Below are 21,208 nucleotides of genomic sequence, written 5' to 3' on the forward strand. Positions count from 1 at the left end.
AATTATTTGGAGTAATTACCAAGAGTGTCCACTGCCTTTAAAGACCAGTACTCTCACTTGGTGTATCCCAACATAGAGTATGCATATAATAAAAAAAAATGTGAAAATTTGTCAATGAATCACCAGAAAAATGATAGAAAAAAAACCCACCCTTGGTGCACAAATGTATGTGCTTTCAGACGCCTGGGAAAGGCTTCAAGCCTGAGCCTTTCTCAGATTCAAACATTTTAGTGAGAAATTACTTTCTCAAAACTTTGCCACTTCAGAGGGAGTCGTTTCTCACAATGTTTTACACAATCAATAGCTCTCTCTTGCTCCTCACCAAGTATGTTTTTATGTATTTTGAGTAATTGTACCAGATGTGTCCAGTGCCTTTAAAAGTGTAAGGCACAGCAAGACTTTGTACTGTATTTTTTCTACTTCCGATGACACAGCTGAGAAACCACACGATGAGGGAATCAGCTGATCAACTGCATTGATGCATGCTTGCTTTAAAAACACAACATACAATTTCACCTGTCGTAAACAAAAACTATGGCACTTTATGGGATGGAAACAAAACCTTGGTGAACCACAAATCAATAAACTGTTATTGGTTTTCCCCAGACAGTCAAGAAATGTGCACCGACGCCCTAATCTTGTCTGCTGATAAAAAAAACAAATATGTATTTATGACATGTGCAGGTACCACACGTATACAAACCACATCTATAATTTTACAATCAATACAAAAGTATTATGTAATTTGTTGTGAATTCATCCCAAAATGAAAATTTAAAGTGACAAAATGCATGCATTATGTATTCAAACATTTAGTGTTTTCAAGCAGAATTCAAGAAAATGTTGGATGAGTACAAACGTACTATGCATACCTATAGACGGTTATACTGGGCATGAGTAAATTATTGACAATTGTCACTCAACGTGATAATCTTAAATTGGATTTTAGAAAAATACATGGATACCCAAACATTAATTATTTACAAACACATCTTGGTTAAATATTGACTAAGTACAACAATGCTAGTAATATCTTGTTAAGTCACTCATGGTGACAATTTGAAACTAGATTGATGAAGAAAATCATTCTAAAACATTAATCAACACTAACTATTCAGCCCAGTTTTACTTCCTGCGAATGTGATTGCAATACAAATGTTTTCGACCCAAACTTGCAATGAATAATTGGCAATAGTTGACTTGTGCTGAACTCCTGCGAAACATTCGCTGCAAACACAGCCCGGTAACATCAAAAGTTGTGTTGCATTTGCATCTGCTAGATGAACCAAGCTTCAGTCATGTTTAAGTACAGTCAAGATACTGGTTGATTCTGTGTTGTCATTTTTAACCTTTGTCTCTTGCTTTTATACCGTCATTTTGGGAGGTTAGCAGTTTGCAACAGCTACTTCTATTTCCTCAATACATTAATCATTCACAGACAGAATTTCACTAAGCATTGGACAATGACAATTGTAGCGGTGGATAATTCCTTATGAAGTCACTCGAACGTGACAATCTAAAATTGTCAATACATTTAGCAACGGGGAAAATTTAGCAACAGTGCTAGGAAAAAATACTTGTACTTCAAAACATTTATCCTTTGTTGTTAATATAACTTGATAGAAACAATCACTTACAGGAAGTCAATAACACAAAGAATAAGTCCACGGTACGGGGGTACACAGGATGATCTATAGATGGTCAACAAAAAAGAGGAAACATCCGCCATCAAATTTACCGTACAAATTTACTATACAAATTTACCGTACAAGACATTCATCCATTCAAAGATCATTTCCTATAGTCCTACTCTTTGGTGACGATGAGTACAGGTAGTAATTTCAAAAGCAGGATATGTACAGTTCTTTTCAGAACTGAGAAGACTCCTGAAATCTGAAAATCTACTTCGCTGTAGAGAAAAGCAAGACAAGTCCTTTTTTCGAAGAACAAAATCTACCTGGCAAGTACGTACGTACAAGTGTGGAGATACACACATTGTATTAACGCAAACCAAACTGATACCTCACCATGCAATGCCTCAAATCCCTTTAAAAAAAACTAGTTTGGTTTATGCAAATATTGGAGAACATATCACATGGTTGTTGCCGGTGTTATTGTTGTTGTTGTTGTTAGTGTTTTTCAAACACAATGTAAAAAAACATAAGCTTGGGTTAGAAGCGAGAAAATGTTCCCAAGAGTAACAGGCACTTTCTTGGTCTGTCAGAATCTCAGCGGGGAAATATGTACAGCATCAATAAATTAGACTAAAATTTCAACAGATACAAACAACCAACCATGCTGTCCTACAATGTGGATAAAATCTCTTACGTATTTTACACACAAAAAATGAATAAATTTAGGTCCCTGAACCGGATTCATTTCGCACTGACGACAACCGCATGGTATCCAAGACAACCTGGACTATATAATATGCATAGTGTACATTCAACTCGATGCCTCTAGGCGTTGCTTTATAGTACACGTTTCTAAACCATCCGAGCATGCACACAAAATATCTTACCATTTCATCGGCAGAAACTGTGTAGCGTGGTTGTACAACGTTTAAGGTTTCAAACACTGTGCCTCCAACAAGATCACTGAACAAACACTAGATTTTGTTAAAAACTCTACCTGCTGTCGGTGCCGTGTTTATGTCTCTCTCTAAAATGCAATTTTTGTGCGTCTGACTTGTGCAGGTGGTTAAGTAGTACAGTAATTCTGTGAGATCTGTGCGCAGAGAATACGAACCTGACAGACAAACTGTCTGACAGTGACAGCAAGCCAGCTGTGAGTGTGAGGGAAATCCCATAGGGGAGGTCGGGTGTGTGTGCGTGTTTCAGTTCAACCACAGGATGCTGTGTGCTTAAAATGGCAGCAGTGGTCTGGACTGTCACCGACAACTCCCATTTTGTCATGAATTGTTTATCAACAAAAAACGGGCTTGTGAGTCAGAACAGGCAATGATACGGTGAGGTACGAAAAAGAGGAAAAATCAGGACTCTGGGATGATCCTTAAAGGGTTTGTACACTTTTTGTGAGACACAAAACACAAAAAAGTTCACAGATTTGCATTTTTTTTAACTGACACAGTTCATAGAAAGCCGCCTTTACAAATATTACTGTGTGGTGCTGTAGTTTTTAAGGTATGTGTAAAACAATTTCTCAATATTTTTTTTTACTCAGTGAGACGAAAGTTTTTTAAGCATAAACTACGGACAAATTTAGCGACCCTCCTGAAAAAAATTGCACTGAGATTTTCATTTATTTTCTCAAAAAAAAAAGGTGCAATTAATGAAGCTGAAACTTCTACAGGAAAATATATATAACATAAATGTATGAGGAAATTGTAAATTTCCACTGCAGCATTTCAAGGGCACCAAAGCAATGTAAATGGGGCACAGAGGCAATCACCTCCTTGCCCTTGTGAAGTATAAGGCCTTGAAATCAAGGGATTCATCCAAGGGGAGGGTTTTGTCTGATGAATACGACCTGATTCTAAGCAAGGCCATGCTGGCAAACAACTAATTAAGTGAGGATCTTAATTGGCAAAAAAATGTGTGAACAGTTGGCCACAATTAGAACAGGTGACTATCATGGTCTCGTCCTGGATTTTAAAGGGAAGGTTGTCATTTGGTAATTATTTTTAAAATTAATGCCAATTAAAACTTAGGCTACTTGATTAGAAGTACAGTAGCTTTTGATGAGTAAAGCATTTGATTTATCATTTTTAAATCAAATTAAAAGGAAGGTGTACCTGTGGTAATCACTTTAAAAATTAATGGAAATAACAACTATGTACTGAAGTACAGCAGCTTTTGGTAGTATAAACATTTTTGAGAAACACTTATAAATCAAAGGGAAGGTGTACATTTGTTAATCACTTATAAAGTTAATGTCAATAAAAACTTACTTGGGTAAAGAAGTACAGCAGCTTTCAGTGGCTCAAAGCATTTCAAGATAATTGTTAGGGCTATTTCAGGCAACTTAATCATTTTCCCCCAGATTTATCAATGAAGGAAACATTCAGAAATCACATTAAAGACACTGGACACTATTGGTAATTGTCAAAGACTAGTCTTCACAATTAATATATCTCAACATATGCATAAAAATAACAAACCTGTGAAAATCTGAGCTCAATCGGTCGTCGAAGTTGCGAGATATTAATGAAAGAAAAAACACCCTTGTCGCAACATGGTCACACGAAGTTGTGTGCTTTCAGATGCTTGATTTCGAGACCTCAAATTCTAAATCTGAGGTCTCACATTTAGAATTTATGGAAAATGGTTTCTTTCTCGAAAACTATGTCACTTCAGAGGGAAATGTTTCTCACAATATTTTAAGGTTTTATGATAATTATTTTGAGCAATTACCAATAGTGTCTACTGCCTTTGAGTACAAATATCATGCCTGCAAATTGCACTGAGCTAAATGTAGAATTCAAATTCCCTGGGAAGGTTTCCCAAAAATTATAACTAGGCGTTAAATATCTCATACAACTCACCTTTGTCCAAACAAAAGAATGACGTCGTCGTTCAAAACTTTCTGCAAAACCAATTCTGAACTTTCCAGAAGATCAAGACCGCAGCGACCTCTTCACCTTAACCAGTGTCTTAAGTACCAAGTTCAAAGTCCAGATTGATCCCCCAAGAGGTTTGGGTCAGAAATCCAACTGGACACTGAGTGACCAACACTTGCTTAATGATCCTTGACCGATGATTCTGTATAATAATAAAAAGGAAAAACCCAAGGGGTCAATTTGAGTCATCATGAACAAGTGTGTCGTCTTTGTTTTAGAGCCAACCAGGGAAACTTGACAAGTTAGCTCAGGGCTTGAAATTGTTTTGGGGATCGTTCTGATAATTTACAAACATGGAACATAAAAGTGACCAATGTTTCCTGCCAGCTTTGTGTTAATGTCACTTGTTCGAGTTTAATGTGTTCCCTTGACAAAACGATCATCCAAGCAAACAGACACAGAAACAAACAACCAAACAAACAATCAATTAACCAAACAAACAAACAAACAAACAAATAAAATATCCATATTCCCATTCTTTGACCCTTTTTTTCTCCAGGGTTTACCTTCAATGTTTATCAACAAACCCACGTCCCCATTAATCACAACTAACCCTCTACAGACGACCTTGGCATACAGTACACCATGTCCCCTTCCTTCTTACTTCCCCAGGTCTCCATTATCCCTAGATTAATGATTGCCTTTACATTTGGACCCCCTTCCCTTCCATTCCCTTGGAACATGACACATCATAATAAAGTATGATTCACTGCACTGTTTCTCAAGTGTCAAGTACAAGAGCACACAGACCTCTGTCTGTCTTTGTAGACCAGCCTGTGCAAGTTTGGCGTAAATCCAAACTTCCGGTAACATTTATAAGTTAAGAGAACTTTAAAGTGTCCAAATGTTCAAACAAGCCAAGACTGAAACAGTCTATCATATAGCCTTGAATAGTCTATAGTATAGAGACAAGGATGCTGTTGCACTCCGACAATGACATATATCTCTGATAGTAACAATGCCTCATAAGTGAACTTGATCACTATAGCCCGGAAGCCTGAGGAAACCTGTAAACATAGTGCTTGCTAGTGCTACAACGTACACTACATCAAGTGTACCAGAAACAACAGGGTTAACCCCTACTCTGCCTCGATGAAGGGTTCTGGGTTCTTTAACATGCAATACTCCATGTAGTACCTGGACCTACAGAGTTCAACTTTATGTCCCATCCGAAGGCCACAAGTGCCACAACTGGGACTTGACCCCCATTCTGCTGATCAGAATTCAAAACACCATCGAGTCCGGTGGTTTTAACGGTTCAGCAATGACACGCAACAAAAAAACAAAGTTGACTCTTTTTCATATTTCTCAAGGCCATCAAGTGACAGTCAATGACAGAGATTCACAGACAGGTCAATACACCCCCCCCCCCCCCGCCCATCACCCCCCCCCCCCCCCCCCCCCCCCCCCCCGATCCCAACAGCCTTCCCCTAAAAGTCAATGTGGGACACTGTTTGACAGTTGACACATTGAGCTGCCAGTACAATGACAGAGATGACAGATGACACTCAATTTTAACCCAGAGTGACTGCTTTCTCTGTCAGCCACCCCACATTTGGCTTTGTCTTGTAAGGTCTACCTAGGAGTAGCAAGTATGACTGCAGTAAATGTACATTAAAGGAACACGTTGCCTTGGATCGGACGAGTTGGTCTATAAAAAAGCGTTTGTAACCGTTTCTTATAAAATGCATATGGTTGGAGAGATAATTTAAAAGTAGAATACAATGATCCACACAAGTTTGCCTCGAAATTGCGTGGTTTTCCTTTTACTGTGCGAACTAACACGGTCAGCCATTTATGGGAGTCAAAAATTTGACTCCCATAAATGGCCGACCGTGTTAGTTGATGAGGTAAAAGGAAAACCGTGCAATTTCGAGGCATGTTTGTGTGGATCATTGTATTCTACTTTTACAGCATCTTTCTACCCATATGCATATTATAACAAACGCTTTTCAAAGACCAACTTGACCGATCCAAGGCAACATGTTCCTTTAATGAAAATACAGGCTTGTTACTTCACAGAGGCAACAAAGGCGATTGCCTTTGGATTCCCAGCCCCCTGGTCATTGCCCTGGTGCCCTTGAATAGCTCCAGTAGAAATTTACAATTTCCCTCATAGAGTGCCCTACCAAGTAGAAAAATGTCATGGTGCCTTTGCCGTTTCAAAAACCAAGCATGCACAGGCCAGTGATTGCCCCTTTTAAATGCTAACAACATTACATAGTAAAATATCCTGGGATCATGTTCTGTTTTCTGATCAAGTCACGATTAAGATGAGGGAGCAGAAGTGATGAAACATTCTGACAGCTTTTGGCCTCTCCTGACCTTCCTGGGTTTTACAACAAGTAAGGGATGTCTAGACAAGGGGTTTAAAGAGCATCAAATTCAAGTTCAGGTGGTTTAGCCATCGGGATGTGGGTTCGAATCCCAGTCATGACACTTGGTGTCCTTGAGCAAGATACTATTATTGCTTCTCTTCACCCAGGGGTAAAAAAATGGGTACCTGCGAGGGTAGAGGTTGATTTTATGTTTGAAAAAGCCTTGGAGCGCCATGGAAGCCCAGGGCTGTACACTTCCCAGGGAGCTGAGAACTTACTGGATTGTTATTGACCCAATGACCAGGGCACTACTGTAAACCCCATTGATACGCTTTTGTAAAAGAAATGCACTTTATCGTGTGTAAGAACTAATTGTTATTACTATTGATATAAGCACTACAAGTTGAACAGAAAAACACAGACACTTTTAACTGACTCATTTTACTCTACAGTGTCATGTCACTATCTTACCCCTCCCCATCCTCAAGCACTTCTAATTATCACCCTTGGTTCTTCTCGTGCTTCCTATGTCAATAAAGCATTAAGGCAAAGTAAAGAGACAGGGTCTAGCAACCACCAGGGGAAGAGGACAATGAACAGGAAAAGTTGAAAAGTTTCAAACTGACTCATTAAAGGGAACAGGCCTTCAACCTCACTCAAAGTATCAAGAGAGGGCGCTGTTGAAACCACACAAAGGTATAGGCGTTTCGTGCGCGAGTTGTAGAAACTGCATAGAAACCGCCCCATATTCCTTCCCACAATGCATTGCGTTTATGAATCGCGATAAACCTTATTGAAGGGGCACAGCAATTTTTATCCCAAATTTGAATCTGAGATGCGTACAGTGAATTCCTACTATGGATTGTTCTTCATGCTTGGACAACTCGCTCCGGATTGTTGGCCATATCTCAAAAACACAACTACCTGTTTAAATAAAATTTCCATAGTTTGATTTTGTTGTATATGAACTACAATTAATATAAACAAACAGTTCCAAAAACCAAACATAGTTTGCCTTTAAATACCCTTACAGAATCACCTATCCTATTTCCCAACTACTAGATTGTGAACGACATTTTTTCCCTCTTGCCTTGAAAACATTGCCGTTTGTTTACATTTTCTAGGTCAGCGTTAAAAGCGCAGGAGGAAGCTGAACACTTCCTGAGGTGTGAACAAACACAAGCCAGTCCTTTATAGGTCAAGGGGAAGACCACTAACATTAGGGCTACATGTAGATACTGTAAATTGTACATGTAGCTCGGTTGGTAGAGCAACGGCAATGGATAAACTCAGATATTTGTTACAATTTATTTACCATTTAAGTGCATGACCAAAATTAACAACCCCCAAAAGATTCATTTGGTGTCATTTTTAGGATTCTAACCCATGACCTTTGCAATTCTAGAGCAGTGTCGTCATACAAACTAGACAACCGAGATTGCTCGGTAGCTAGAGGCAGTTTGAATCCGTCATTGTAAATTTAACATCAAAACCCCTAGAAGGTTTTGAAGATACTATAGTTTAAAAGCTATTTGAGACCTGTCACAATTCTTAAATTCCTATAGCAAAAGCTAAGTTAAATGTCAGCAGCATGTCAAATCAAAGTTTGGCATTGCATGCCCAAGTGCCCTGGTCTTACATGCGTGACGAGAACCTAAATGAAATTAGGATAGGATCAGGTTTTTCGTCTAGGCAGGGCCGTCTAATTCATTACAACAACATAGGCTACCACATGGTGAATTACATACAATACTGGCCGATTTCCTACATTCTGCCCAGGTAATAGAAACAAGACAGATCTTTTCAGAACAGAGAAGTCTCCCGAACTCAAATCTAGTCTACGGCAGTAAAATAAATACCAAGACAAGTTCTCAACAATCTCAACAGAAAGTAATTTACACAGCAAAGACACCCATGGGGTTACTGCAAACCAAATAATCAATACAAATCCATGGACGAGATCTTCAAAATTTAATTTACAAATATTGGATGAATTTGTTGGCATATAATTGTCGCTTTAAATAAATTCTGTGATGAATCCATTAAATATTTGTTTTCTATTTCACTCAAACACGAAAAAGAAAAAAAATCACAAACAACACAGAATAGACCTGGAAACTCGTCCACTCTACATCCTGAAAATCTTTTGCAAAAACTTCTTAACTCTGTGGACTGCATGTAGAAACCAACCTTTCCCCAATGACCTAATGATATGCCCTTGCCTCGTTGGGATAAATGGACGGGGGAAAAAAAAGAAAAAAATATACACTGCAAAGTTGATTATAATTTTGGAGTAATGGGCAGTATAATGTTCTGCCAATATGACAAGGATCTATGTTTTCTTAATAAGTAGACCAGGGGAGTCATTGCTGACCAAAATAAAGTCTAAAACTACAATGTAGGATCAATATTTTAGAAGGCATGTTTGATCGCACGTCCGCCATTTGTTAACCCCTGGGGTTTAGACTTCACAGAGCTTATAATATGAACAGTCTTCGGCACTACAGAAGTCATGTAGACCACAGAGCAGGATTGAACAAAATTATGGCTGATTTTTTTTTTATTGGACTTTACATGTACTTGAAAAGCCTGAACTCTGATAAAAGTCTGAGATTTCTCATCCCTGGTAGCCACTGCATTCAGCTTTAACATTCACTATTAGTGACTTTTATTGTATCTTTCTTGATAATTTTGCCTATAAACAATGATAAAACAAATGATGAATCTACCCTTACAGTAAACACTGTATAGTAAGGTGAAGGAAACTTGTAATGTAAACATCAAATTGTGTTGCACAGTTCAAGGCAGTTGGGTAAAACTGCTTTCAGATCACACAAACAAATCATTGGAATGTGATACATTACTCTGTTCAACACAAGATAACAGCTTACAGAGACAAATTATGAGAATGTGGAAGTCTTGACTCCAGATTATAGTCATTAGGCTAAGGCATCAGTCGATGCACAGATACGCATCGGTTGGCAAAATGAATCCATTTATAAACGCAATTTGCCATCTCTGGTTAGAAGGAGCATGGGTCACTGATGCAGTGGCTTTGCACTTACACATTAAAGGGAAGGTAGGGCCTATACGGCTAATTAATGGCAATACAAAATTTGGGTTTATGGAAGCTTACAGCAGCTTTCGATAGTTTTAAAGGCCGTGGACACTATTGGTAATTACTCAAAATAATTATTGGCATAGAACCGTACTTGGTGACGAGTAATGGGGAGAGGTTGATGGTATAAAACATTGTGAGAAATGGCTCCCTCTGAAGTGCCATAGTTTTAGAGAAAGACGTAATTTTCCACGAATTTGATTTCAAGACCTCAAATTTAGAACTTGAGGTCTCGAAATCAACCATCTAAATGCACACAACTTCGTGTGACAAGGGCGGTTTTTTTTTCCATTATTATCTCGCAAGTTCGATGACCGATTGAGCTCAAATTTTCACGGGTTTGTTATTTTATGCTTATGTTGAGATACACCAACTGTGAAGGCTAGTCTTTGACAAATACCAATAGTGTCCACTGCCTTTAAAGCATTTTGTACAGTTTTGGTTAAAGCATTTTGTACAGTTTTTACAGTTTGTTCCTGCAAAATATTTACGGTTCAATGTTGTACATTTACCCTTCACATCAAACATCTGACTGGTGACGAACTAGACTAAACAGAGTGAACCAAAATACATTATTAGACTGCTGCAGGGTACAGCATGACGTCTTCTCATATACAGGTAAATCCAAACATTACACGTACCGTTCACACGGAGTCCCCATCTACTTGGAAAAACACATCCTGACCATCACCACGGCAACAGGTAATTTTAGACAAATTCATCAAATTGCATACGTACTCGAGATAAACAATAAGGTCCTCTCTACTGACGCAAAGGCACGAGGATGGGTTTCCAAAACCAGTCGGCTACACGTTATCACATGGGGTCGATTTCACAGGAAAATTTGCTTGGCATTACTCTGGTTACCAGCTAAAATGGCATGTAATTGAAACAGGAAACGACTGGTTGCCTCCCGCGTTGTTGTTGTTTGTTTAGCAGAAAAAGTTGTGCACCGTACAAGATTTTGCTTTGAAGCATTACAAGTGACTTTTAAGCTTTAAAACATCTACTGACAAATCTGAAACGTTTTAATGTGTAACAACTGCATGGAGGTTTACTCATTTCTAGTTTTGCATTAATATATTTCCCGTTGGAAATACATGGGGTTATGTTTTCTTCAAAGCCAATATTTTATGACTTGTTGTTTCTTAGAGTTGTTTCTTACAGACACACAAATTAGTAAAACATTTATAAACAACCAAACTCGTCATATAAGTACTTTTACTTGGGTACTGCTTGAGTACCATTTTGATGGTGCTCAAACTTCGTACTCGTATTTAGCTTGCAAAGTACTAGTAACTTGAAATCCATACTCGATACTCCACTGACACATAATCTGTACTCGAAGTCATTTTCTGGATACTCTCGGACTCGATTTCGAAGTTCTCATGATCAAAATATAGAGCTGTCTAAACTACAATGTATGTCGAAAAAAATTACTTTTTTGCCATCATGCTACCAAGGAAAAAGGAATAGGGCCTTAGCTATGAAATGTCAAATTTAAGTTATCTTCGATATATTTATATTCATACTTAATGCTCGTTCATATTTAGAATGTAATTTAATATGTACATGTAAAACAAAATTTAGGAATCTCATTTTGCAACATTTTTCTTTACGACAGGCGTGGTTTGCCTGACTTGCACAGTCTTCATTTCTCCAAACCGAAAGCATTGAACTTGATGAAATTTGACAGCGTTGCCATTACCGTGTATTTATTGACATCCATAACTAGGATTGAATTACATACTTTCCCTATTACAATACGTTCTCTTGAATGGCTTCAGGAAATTAGGACATTGTGCTTGACTGGGTAGGTGAAACTATTTCAAGTGGTATATGTACAATGGGCTCAATGAAACTGAATCACAGGGGGGTCAATCATGGGGCAAATTATTTTTAATCCATTGCTCTTTTTAATGTTTCTCAATCTGCCTGCCTGTTTCATATCAACTTGAGACTGACCATCATTGCTGTGGTCGTTTGTAATTTTCTTAAGCTGTCTTAATCTGTTTATCTTAAAATAATTGTCATTGATTTTTTGTAATTTTCTTAAGCGTTCTTAATCTGTTTTTTTGCTGTGCATTTTCTTTGAAACTTGTTTAATATTTTTAAACTCTGTGAAGCGCCTCTGGGCCCTTTTGTGGTTGAGGGGGCTACATATATTTTTTAAGAAGGATTAAGAAGCAAGAAACTGCTTCAAAACACAAACTACTTCTCATCCTCCGTTCCCTCAACAACCCTGTACTTGAAAGTGAGCTGTGCGACAATCAACTCATGCATTTTCGTAGAGCCTGTCACATGCCCATGTATTACACGTTAAATCTCAAATTAAACAGCGCAACTCGTTTCCCTCTCCACTCTCAAAGATCTATCATTCCACTTTTACATATGACTTTGCTCGTTAAAAGGTCATACAATGTGCGTTTCCTTAAAAGGATTTCATCATGTTCATTACATGCACTTAACCAAGGAAAAAAGTCTTGCCCTTAAAAGAACAAGCTATCAGACTCGTCCTTTGCTGCACTGACCAGTTTTACAAAAATTGCTTTATGAAAACAACATCCTGTTTACTAGCCTGGCAAAAATCTGAAGGGCAAGGTCTGACCACATTTTTTTTCTTCTTCTCAAAAAAACAAACCTTACACCTTTACCCTATTAATTTCCACCTTAAACATATAGAAGAGACAACATGCCTGTACTAGTACATCAAGTTCCAAACCCCGACTGACATGCGAGCTACATGCATAACTCGCCATGCTAAACTGCTCCCTTAAAAAAGAAAGGCCAATCCCAAGAATTTTCTTATCGCAAAAAGTGTCGTCTGGAGTACGAGCGTCGCCAAAAGCAAGAAAATATCTAGCATTCTTTCCCTACTAAGGGGTTCAAAAGAGAGTAGTAGTATGGATGTCCGCATACCTCCTTCTCCACGTCAATAACAGTTCATCGAATCTTTAATTTCAGTTTCCAATAAGCCTATGTACTCTGTGTGCATGTACGGTCATCATCAGGTCGACAAAACAGCTGATGTGAGATCAGGTTCTTTATCCATGCATGATTAGTCTACCGTCTTATTAAAAAAAAAAAAAAATCAAAAAAGACTTTCTTTAGAGATGTCGTCCCGGGTCACGCTTTTTCCCAGAAGACCATAGATTATTGTTGCTATGGCTGTTTCTTATTAAGAATTATTATTGTTTTGTGTAAGGCTTTTGTAGTAATCTGCTTTTGTGTCCACCGTATGGCAAAAATATTATTCCAACCTTTGTTAGTCTATGATAGATGATACCATACATCAGCTACACATAAATTTCGCATTAAGTATTTGTACACTGTAAGCCTACAGATTCACGATGAACTACAGTTACAAGGGGTTGTGTTATGTACCATCTGTACAGAATTTGTTAATGTCTAAGGACTTTTGGGCATGAATTTGTTGCAGACATTTTATGTGCCAACCTCTATAAAAACAGGGTTCTGGTAACTAAGGGGACATATTTAGTCAATGTAAAAACTTTACATTTTATTTCAAAATTGTTTTGACCCACCCACCCCAAATTTAATTTTTTTTATTATATTGAACTATATATGAGCTATTTAAGATCATGAAAATCTCCAGTAGTAAAATTTGATGGCTTTTCCTGGCTTAAAAAAAATCAAACTTTCACTTTTGAATGAATTTGACCATCTTGGCCAGCTCGGTGTTTAGTCTCCTGGTTTTTTTTTATTTTGGATAATGTACAGTTACACTTTATCTTTCCTTTTTTTTTTTTTTATGAAACATATTTCAGGTTTTCAGTTCAACAGCTACAGGCCTGGATTTTCATCTTTGAGGGGGCAAGGCCATTTCCATTTCGTATAGGGCACTTCTATTTGATAATCTTAAAAAGTCTATGCAAATGCAAAAATTTTGAAGGGGCACAGAGGCCAAGACCAGGGCAACAGGGGCCATGACTTTCGTTGCCTCCGTGTAATGTAATGGACCCTTCCCATGAAATATACTAATTACATTCACGCATGCGTACAGACCCTGTTGGTTGGCAAACGTAATAGAGTTGTGCACTAAGCAGACGCGCAGTCCCGTCTGCGTCACGCACCCATTAGCTGTGTACAAAACAGCGCGATGTTCCCTCATTTTTGCCAACCAAAACGTTAGTGCGCACGCACTACGTGCAATTTACATGTTTCATGGGAAGGGTCTATTCTAGACCTGTTCACCAAACTTTCCTCTGAAGAAACAAGCTCCTACATGTACATTTGACTTGATCAAGTCGGACCCCAAGCTTGGTCCGTGACCGTAATGTACATGGTTCTATTGTACACTTTACATGTCAACTCTTGATGCTGATTCGGCATGCTTTCAATCGTGAAAAACAACACTGCAGATTCGTCACAAATTTGTGCTCGGCATTCATCTGTACCGGTAAGCGTTTGGATAATGGAGTCTTACAATGTGCCACGTCTGTCAAATAGTGACACTCCTGGCGCAGAAGAAAAAAACCTGTAACTAAATTAACATCTGATGATTTGAGTAAACAGAAGGTGAGACAACTTGTTGAATGAGATGGGATTTTAGTTCACTCTTGAATGTGAGGTAGCACTATAGCAGCTAATGAGATTGCAAATATGTAGTTTGTCAATTCTGAAATGTCATGTGCCTAAAAAACATCCAGGGCAGTGATCATGCAACTACTTTTCAGCTTTCTAAGCCTTCTGAATCAGTTGAAATTGTTATAAATGTCAAAAAAGGAAAAATGAATGGAATGTTATTAAAACAAATCTGTTAATTAATGTGTTTTTTTGCATGAAGTGCATGTACTGTCCACTCCTTTTACCATGTTCGCTGGGTATTTTCTTCACATGCTGACATTTTATTTAAAGTCACATAAATCAATTATGCAAGTAACAGCAAAAGATAAAATGGAGATGGGCTGGTTACCTAGGCAGAACAAAAGATGAAATATGGAGCAAATTCACAATAGAATGGCAACCTGCAACCACTCTCCCGGGGACCCAAAACAAGGCAGACCTCGACCAAGAACAAGAGACCTGGGCCCAATTTCTTGGTTCTGCTTACCGTAAGCACAAATCGGCGCTTACGGAAGCAGGGAATTCTGTGCTTACGGCAAGCGTATTTCACGGGTTAGCGACGAATTTGGGCTTCTGCGCATGCATACTCCACGTTACTAGGCATTCTACGCTTACAAGGCTAGCGCAGAAATTCGGCGCTTGCACGTAAGCGGGGAATCGCGATCCTATGCGCAGAATTCGGCGGTAAGCAGAGCCATGAAATTGGGCCCCGATAGCCAGCAATGCGAAATCAACAGCCTGGCAAAGTCACACACAGTACAAATTCATAGCACAGTTTTAAAAACAATCCAATGGTTCCATGCAAAATCCAAAGGTATACTCTGCCTTTAAAGACCACTGCTCTATTTTTACCTCCTTACTAAGACCACCGAGAACAGCTTGCAGACAGCATGAACTCCCGATGAGGTCATCTGTTGACCTTAAAGTATTGTGAGGTCATCTATTGTTCCACAACCGTCAACCAATCCACAATGGCCTTTGGTATCCCATGTAATTTGAGATCATCCTATTCCCTAAGGCAGTCTTGTTTTTACTCTGGGAACCTTCAGCCAAAGATGGGGGACAAACTTACTGTGTTTTCATTCACTACGCACAGAAACAATATTACCTGGAGCAAGGTCAAATTTATGCGGGCTGAAATGTAGAGGTCAGATTGACATTAACACTGTGACTGCTTTTAAGTTGATGCTCTTAAAAATGCAAATCAAAACACCCACTTTAGATACACTCGATACCCCTTAGGTTAACAACACCATCTTGGTCACTAGACCCTTTATGTCAGAGCATGTAACAGATAAAGTCAGGCCCCCAGGTCTCGATACTTCGCTCTTGAAGGGGGCGCAGAAATTTTCCAGCCAGCAAAGAGTGCCACAGCAAAATCACAGAGCACCACGCAGCTTAAGCTTCGTTTTTGAAAGGAGAAGGGCACCGAGGCATTTTCGCCCTATTACTATGAGGAAATTGGACTTTTCTACTTGTTCTACTTGAGCATTTCAAGGGCACCAAGGCAATGAACAGGATGCAATATGGGGAAAACGCCTTCGTTGCCTCTATGAAGTATCAGACCTAACCATGACAATTGCTGTGGGTGGCATGGGTTAAATAGAGGCCTGGCCCCCATAGATAATATGGTCCCTGGAACCCCTGCCCCCATGGTTAGCACCTGTTACTTGATACATGATGCAAGTGACCTTCAATGGGATCAAGATCAGTGAAGGGTCATGAACCAAATCATGTACACTCATTCGATGCCCGTCTTCTAATTATTACGCACAAACTTTTCCTATCAAAATACTACAAACTACAGAGTCTTTAAAAATGCCTTGACTAATGACTACATGTGCAAACTGAACATTTCTGCGCACGCTCTGGAAAAGGGTTATTCCCCTTGACATTGCAATATTCATCGTGTGATGCGCATGCTCAAACCGAATACTGTTACTCGTATGCCTGCACATGGTCTGTGGAACATGTGCCCAGAAAATTTTTGTTTGTTTGAAACAAAAAACTACCCAACCTGTCTACGCGACATTTTTACAGCGGGGAGACAATTTAGGATGAACCCTGGATTTGTAATGTATGTTTCTAGCAACCAATGACGTCATTCTCGTTAAAAGCAGTTTTGGACTTTCGCCTGAAAATCTGCGCGGAGAGGTTCATCTGCCATTTAAAAAAAACATCTACTGTATGGACAGATTCGGGTCAGACTGTATAGTCATTCAAAAATGTTGCCTTACAATTTCATTATAGCAATTATCTTGACGTACAATAGGGTTTGCGTGTACATCTGGGATAGCTTTAGCGAGACATGACGCTGTTGTACAGTTTTTACAGTGCATGTCGTGTATTTTTGTTGATACAACATTCTTGCACAGACACGACGTCGATATTGTATGTCCCAGCTGAATACAGTTTGTTTTGTTTCTCCTAACAACTTTCAGCCTTGTGCACAAATTAAGAGCTTTGTTGCCTGTTGTTTACAAAGTCTGCGCATCTCCTGGCCCCAGCCTTATGATTGATTAACTGTGATTACACAGAGTAACATGACCTGCAAGGCACACTGTACAAAGTTTGACAGTCAGCGTGCAGCATAGATAAAACAATGATTTGGCTTCAACATCAAACTCAAATTCTACCGACAAGTTTGAGGGGGTGACATGTAGGCCTACAAGATTTTAAGAGGGACCTCCAAGATGAATATTTATTTATTTATTTTATTACACACCACAAGGCTTGGACTTTATATCCCCTTGTGTGTGCTTTGCCAAAAATGCAAAGTTTCATTGATGGGAAGATCATTTAAACAACCAACCAACAAACAAACAAACAAACAAACAAACAAACAAACAAACAAACAAACAAACAAACAAACAAACAAACAAACAAACAAACAAACAAACAAACAAACAAACAAACAAACAAAACCAAGTACTCCATATTAGATGTGGGAGGAAAACTGGAACGGGGGACCGCCCATGCAAACAGGTAGGGACTGAAAACCCAATCCAAACAAAATGCAAGGCTCTAGAGTGAGATGGGATTCCAATCACGGTCCACAGAGGTGAAAGACAGGGAAAGAAGCCACCATGTCAAGTCTCCTACACTTTAGGAGTTGCACTTACAAGGTTGTGGGTGCGATTCCCCAAACCAACCACTGACTAGAATAAGATTGCATCTAAACAAGCAACTGAGCCAACCTGATCCCCAATATTACACTAGGCGATTGTAATGTGAATGACTTTGAAATAAAACCAATGGACCCTATTTTCAAAGGTAACAGACACTGACTATTGATCAACAATTCTAAAAATATATCCATTACCAATTTAGTCTCACATGACCTCAGCTAAAATTGTAACCTATAGACATAGTGTACAGAGGTTTTGTAAATTGGACTTTGCTACTGGTGATATCATTATCGTCATAGGAACTACCATCTTGGTTTGTTGTTGCTGCGTACAACCAAATTCATTGTTATTGTGTACATAATGCCATTATTTAATAATGGCTGTACACACTGACTGCATGGGCTTCTGTTTAAAGATGGTATAATTTTATTACCTTGTTATTGCGTAAGGATAAAAATGGACGTCCCATCCGGCCTAGTACAAATTGCATAAAATTCAGACAAGCTAATTATTTTATTACCCAAATTAAAGGAATACTATCAAACAACTTCTGATCTTCAGATATTTTGATCAACAGCTTTTTAGTATTGTGTGAAAAAAAGTACTATTTTAACATTACAGTAGTGTAGTCTTTTGCATACACACTGACACTGCTAAATGTTTTGATTGCCATTCTAAACAAAAAAAGAGATTACGAACTACATTTTGTTCTTCCAATGTACAGTGCTTCAAAAAATCAATTGGACCCTGGAACTGGAACAGCGCAAGCCAAGGTTTGGGAAAGGAAATAACCTTTGTTTATATAGGACTAGGGAGTACAAATTGGTTTCAATTTACCTTGATGCTTTTACAATCAACTCATCTAAAATGTACTGTTATTTAATATCTTTTAACAGAATTCATTTCCGCCAAACAAAATTAAAAATAACAATTGTATGATCATCATTTTGTATTTTTATAAATTTAATGCTGATGTGGACAAATTTATAAAGAAAAACATTAGAAGGTATGCACTGAAATTTGCAGTTGAATTTTAATGTAACTGAGCTGCTTCATCGAGAAAACGGCAATATATGATTCTTCTGTATGAATGTCGAACCCCTTTATGTTTTACGTTGGTGAGGTGACAGCAGACCCAACCTTAAATCTGTATCAAGGGAGGCATTCAACAAAATGTGAAAGACACTGCTCTAAAATTGCAACGGTCGTATTAAAAAGGGAGGAAAAGTTTAATAAGAAATAATATCGTATCTAATTTACCTCAAAGAGACCTTTTTGTAAAAATTTGTTAACAAGTAGTGGCGCCATACCGAAAATTATCCAGAAAAGGGATCAATGCCAGCACTGCCACTCAGCAGACATTCTATTCGCACCTGATGTAAAATACTGTAACAAAACAACTGTTTTTTTTTCCAAATGGTAATGTCATAAAAATAATGACTGTACTCCTACAACCAGCAGGTTGCAGTTCACAAAAAAATTAGGTTTCTATGCACACTATGCAGGGCTCGAATTTGGGAAATAATCCACAAAACCCCTGGCAGTCTACTACTCCCCTCCCTAGCTAAAAATGTGTATTGGACCAGAAATTGTTTTACCAGACTAGACCCAGTAACTGGCATTGACTGGGGTATCGGGCACCATACTTTGTTCCTTCTTGAAATTTAAAAAAAAAGGAGAACAGCGCCCCAGTTTGGTCAAAGTTGGTTCATGTAGTATCTGACTGACTAAAATCAAAAGAGAGAGAAAAATGATGCAATTAAAGGTTTTATATGAACAGTTAACCGTGTATAGGACTGTAAAAGTGTAAGGAAGACATGTAAAAATTTAAGAGAAGATTGTTGGCATCTGTCTTTCGGGTACTGCTTTCTTATAGGCTGTGATGTGAGTCGAGTGTGAGCTCAGGGGGAGCTAGCCCACCTTGTTGAGCTGTTAACGGCTCCACTTTTAACATCGGTCTCATCACTGTGTAATGGCGACAGTGATGAGACCGATGTTAACAGCTCAACAAGGTGGGCTAAGGGGGAGCCTTTTTAATGATAGTTTCTAGAAGTTGTTACTCAATATAGAGTGGAAAAATTTTACGACCTCGCCACGAATTTCCAATTCAGTGGTTTTGGAGTTAATTAATGGCGGATAAATTGGTGGCGACATGCTGAAAAATATCCAAAGTGACTGTGACTTTTGTGAGCATGGAGAGGAATTGTGTAAAAACTATTGGCCTACACTGTACTAGGTACTACTAATTGTCCGGTCATGTGCATTCTACCTCCGGGGTCACGGTGTGTGCAAAGAAGTAGGCCTACTGGCGGGACACAAAACCGCACTAGTCTCGGGCCTGCAGTCCGGAGTAAAATTAAGGCCCTTTCCTTACGTCAATACAGTTCCTCCATAAAAAGACCAAAATACAAACAAAACAACGGCACGTACACCACTTTACTTTTCCTCGTAAAAAAAAAGAGAACTACAATTTCCTAGCATTCCGGTCAGTAATCACTTACCACTTTATGCGGCTCTGTGCAGGATTTCTCGAAGAAACAGTTCTTGCAACAACCAACTGCTTCGGTCCTATTGACCATAAAGCAGAGAATTATCGCGAAAAAAGTGGCCAACTTCTGACGAGATGGTTACCTCATTCTTCAGTCAATCAAGTTAATAATAAATCAGCTGCCAGGCACAGAGTTGAGAGTCAAAACAACACAGTGCCATGACGTATGGCGAAATATTCACATGCATAAAAACATTATGTATTACCAATAGGAGACAAAGAGAGGCGGTACCCAGGTCAAATTTGCATGCAAATGTATGGTGCAGCAACCAGATGGCTGTCAAAAAAATAGTTTTTGGTCATTGTAAAATTGTAGAGGGCGCTATTCAAGTTTTATGGCGGTCGGTTTCAATCACAGACTGTACCTATTAAAATTCCAAATGAAGTTAGATGCATTATCTACCCCCACCCACCCCCAAACATGTTCTTTTTCCTAGCCCCTCAGCCCAACTTATTTATGATTAAAAAAATTATTAATACTACAAAAAATGCTTAATAAATAAGTTCTTCCAAATTTAAAAAGTAAAAATTTTAATGCTAAAAAGTGGGAGTTGCCATCAACAATGAGGATGTTCTATTTTGTCCTCTTTCTTTAATGAAACTTTCCACGGCTCTTCAAAATGTTTATGGCTCAAAATAGGGTTGACATTTTGTACAATTGGTGAAGGATTCTGGCTTCCACTGAGCATAGCCTTGTGAATACAGATTATAGAGTGATGGAGGTGCGAGATGGGGAACTCTGCTGAAATGTTTAATGTACACTTTTACTGGAAAATACATCAGGGCAGACAACGCCCATTGTAAACAAAAACAGAGTTCAAAAGTTCTCCATGTTGTGCATACACTGCTCCATAATCTTTGCTTGTGAAATAAAAGCTTTTGATTCCCTTAGACGCGAGGCATACAATAAACTAACAAAAACTTTGTGCA

General features: G+C 38.6%; 1 protein-coding gene across 4 annotated transcripts in view; it reads right to left on the bottom strand.

The window, feature by feature from the left end:
* LOC139940531 (rho-related BTB domain-containing protein 1-like) overlaps positions 1–20,430 on the bottom strand; it is a 42,759-nt gene extending 22,329 nt beyond the window's left edge. The window contains exons 1-2 of one of the 4 annotated variants that reach the window (XM_071936825.1): positions 20,232–20,430; positions 4,505–4,721 (exon numbers count right to left, since the gene is read on the bottom strand). The gene's annotated coding sequence lies outside the window, so the exon portion shown is untranslated. Of the gene's footprint in view, positions 1–1,637; positions 1,656–2,521; positions 2,745–4,504; positions 4,722–20,231 lie in introns of those variants that run through there. The other 3 variants (XM_071936827.1, XM_071936826.1, XM_071936828.1) reach the window with 3 other exon arrangements.
* Positions 20,431–21,208: the final 778 nt, after the last annotated feature.

This window comes from Asterias amurensis, chromosome 8 (assembly GCF_032118995.1).
Source record: "Asterias amurensis chromosome 8, ASM3211899v1".
NCBI lineage: Eukaryota > Metazoa > Echinodermata > Asteroidea > Forcipulatida > Asteriidae > Asterias > Asterias amurensis.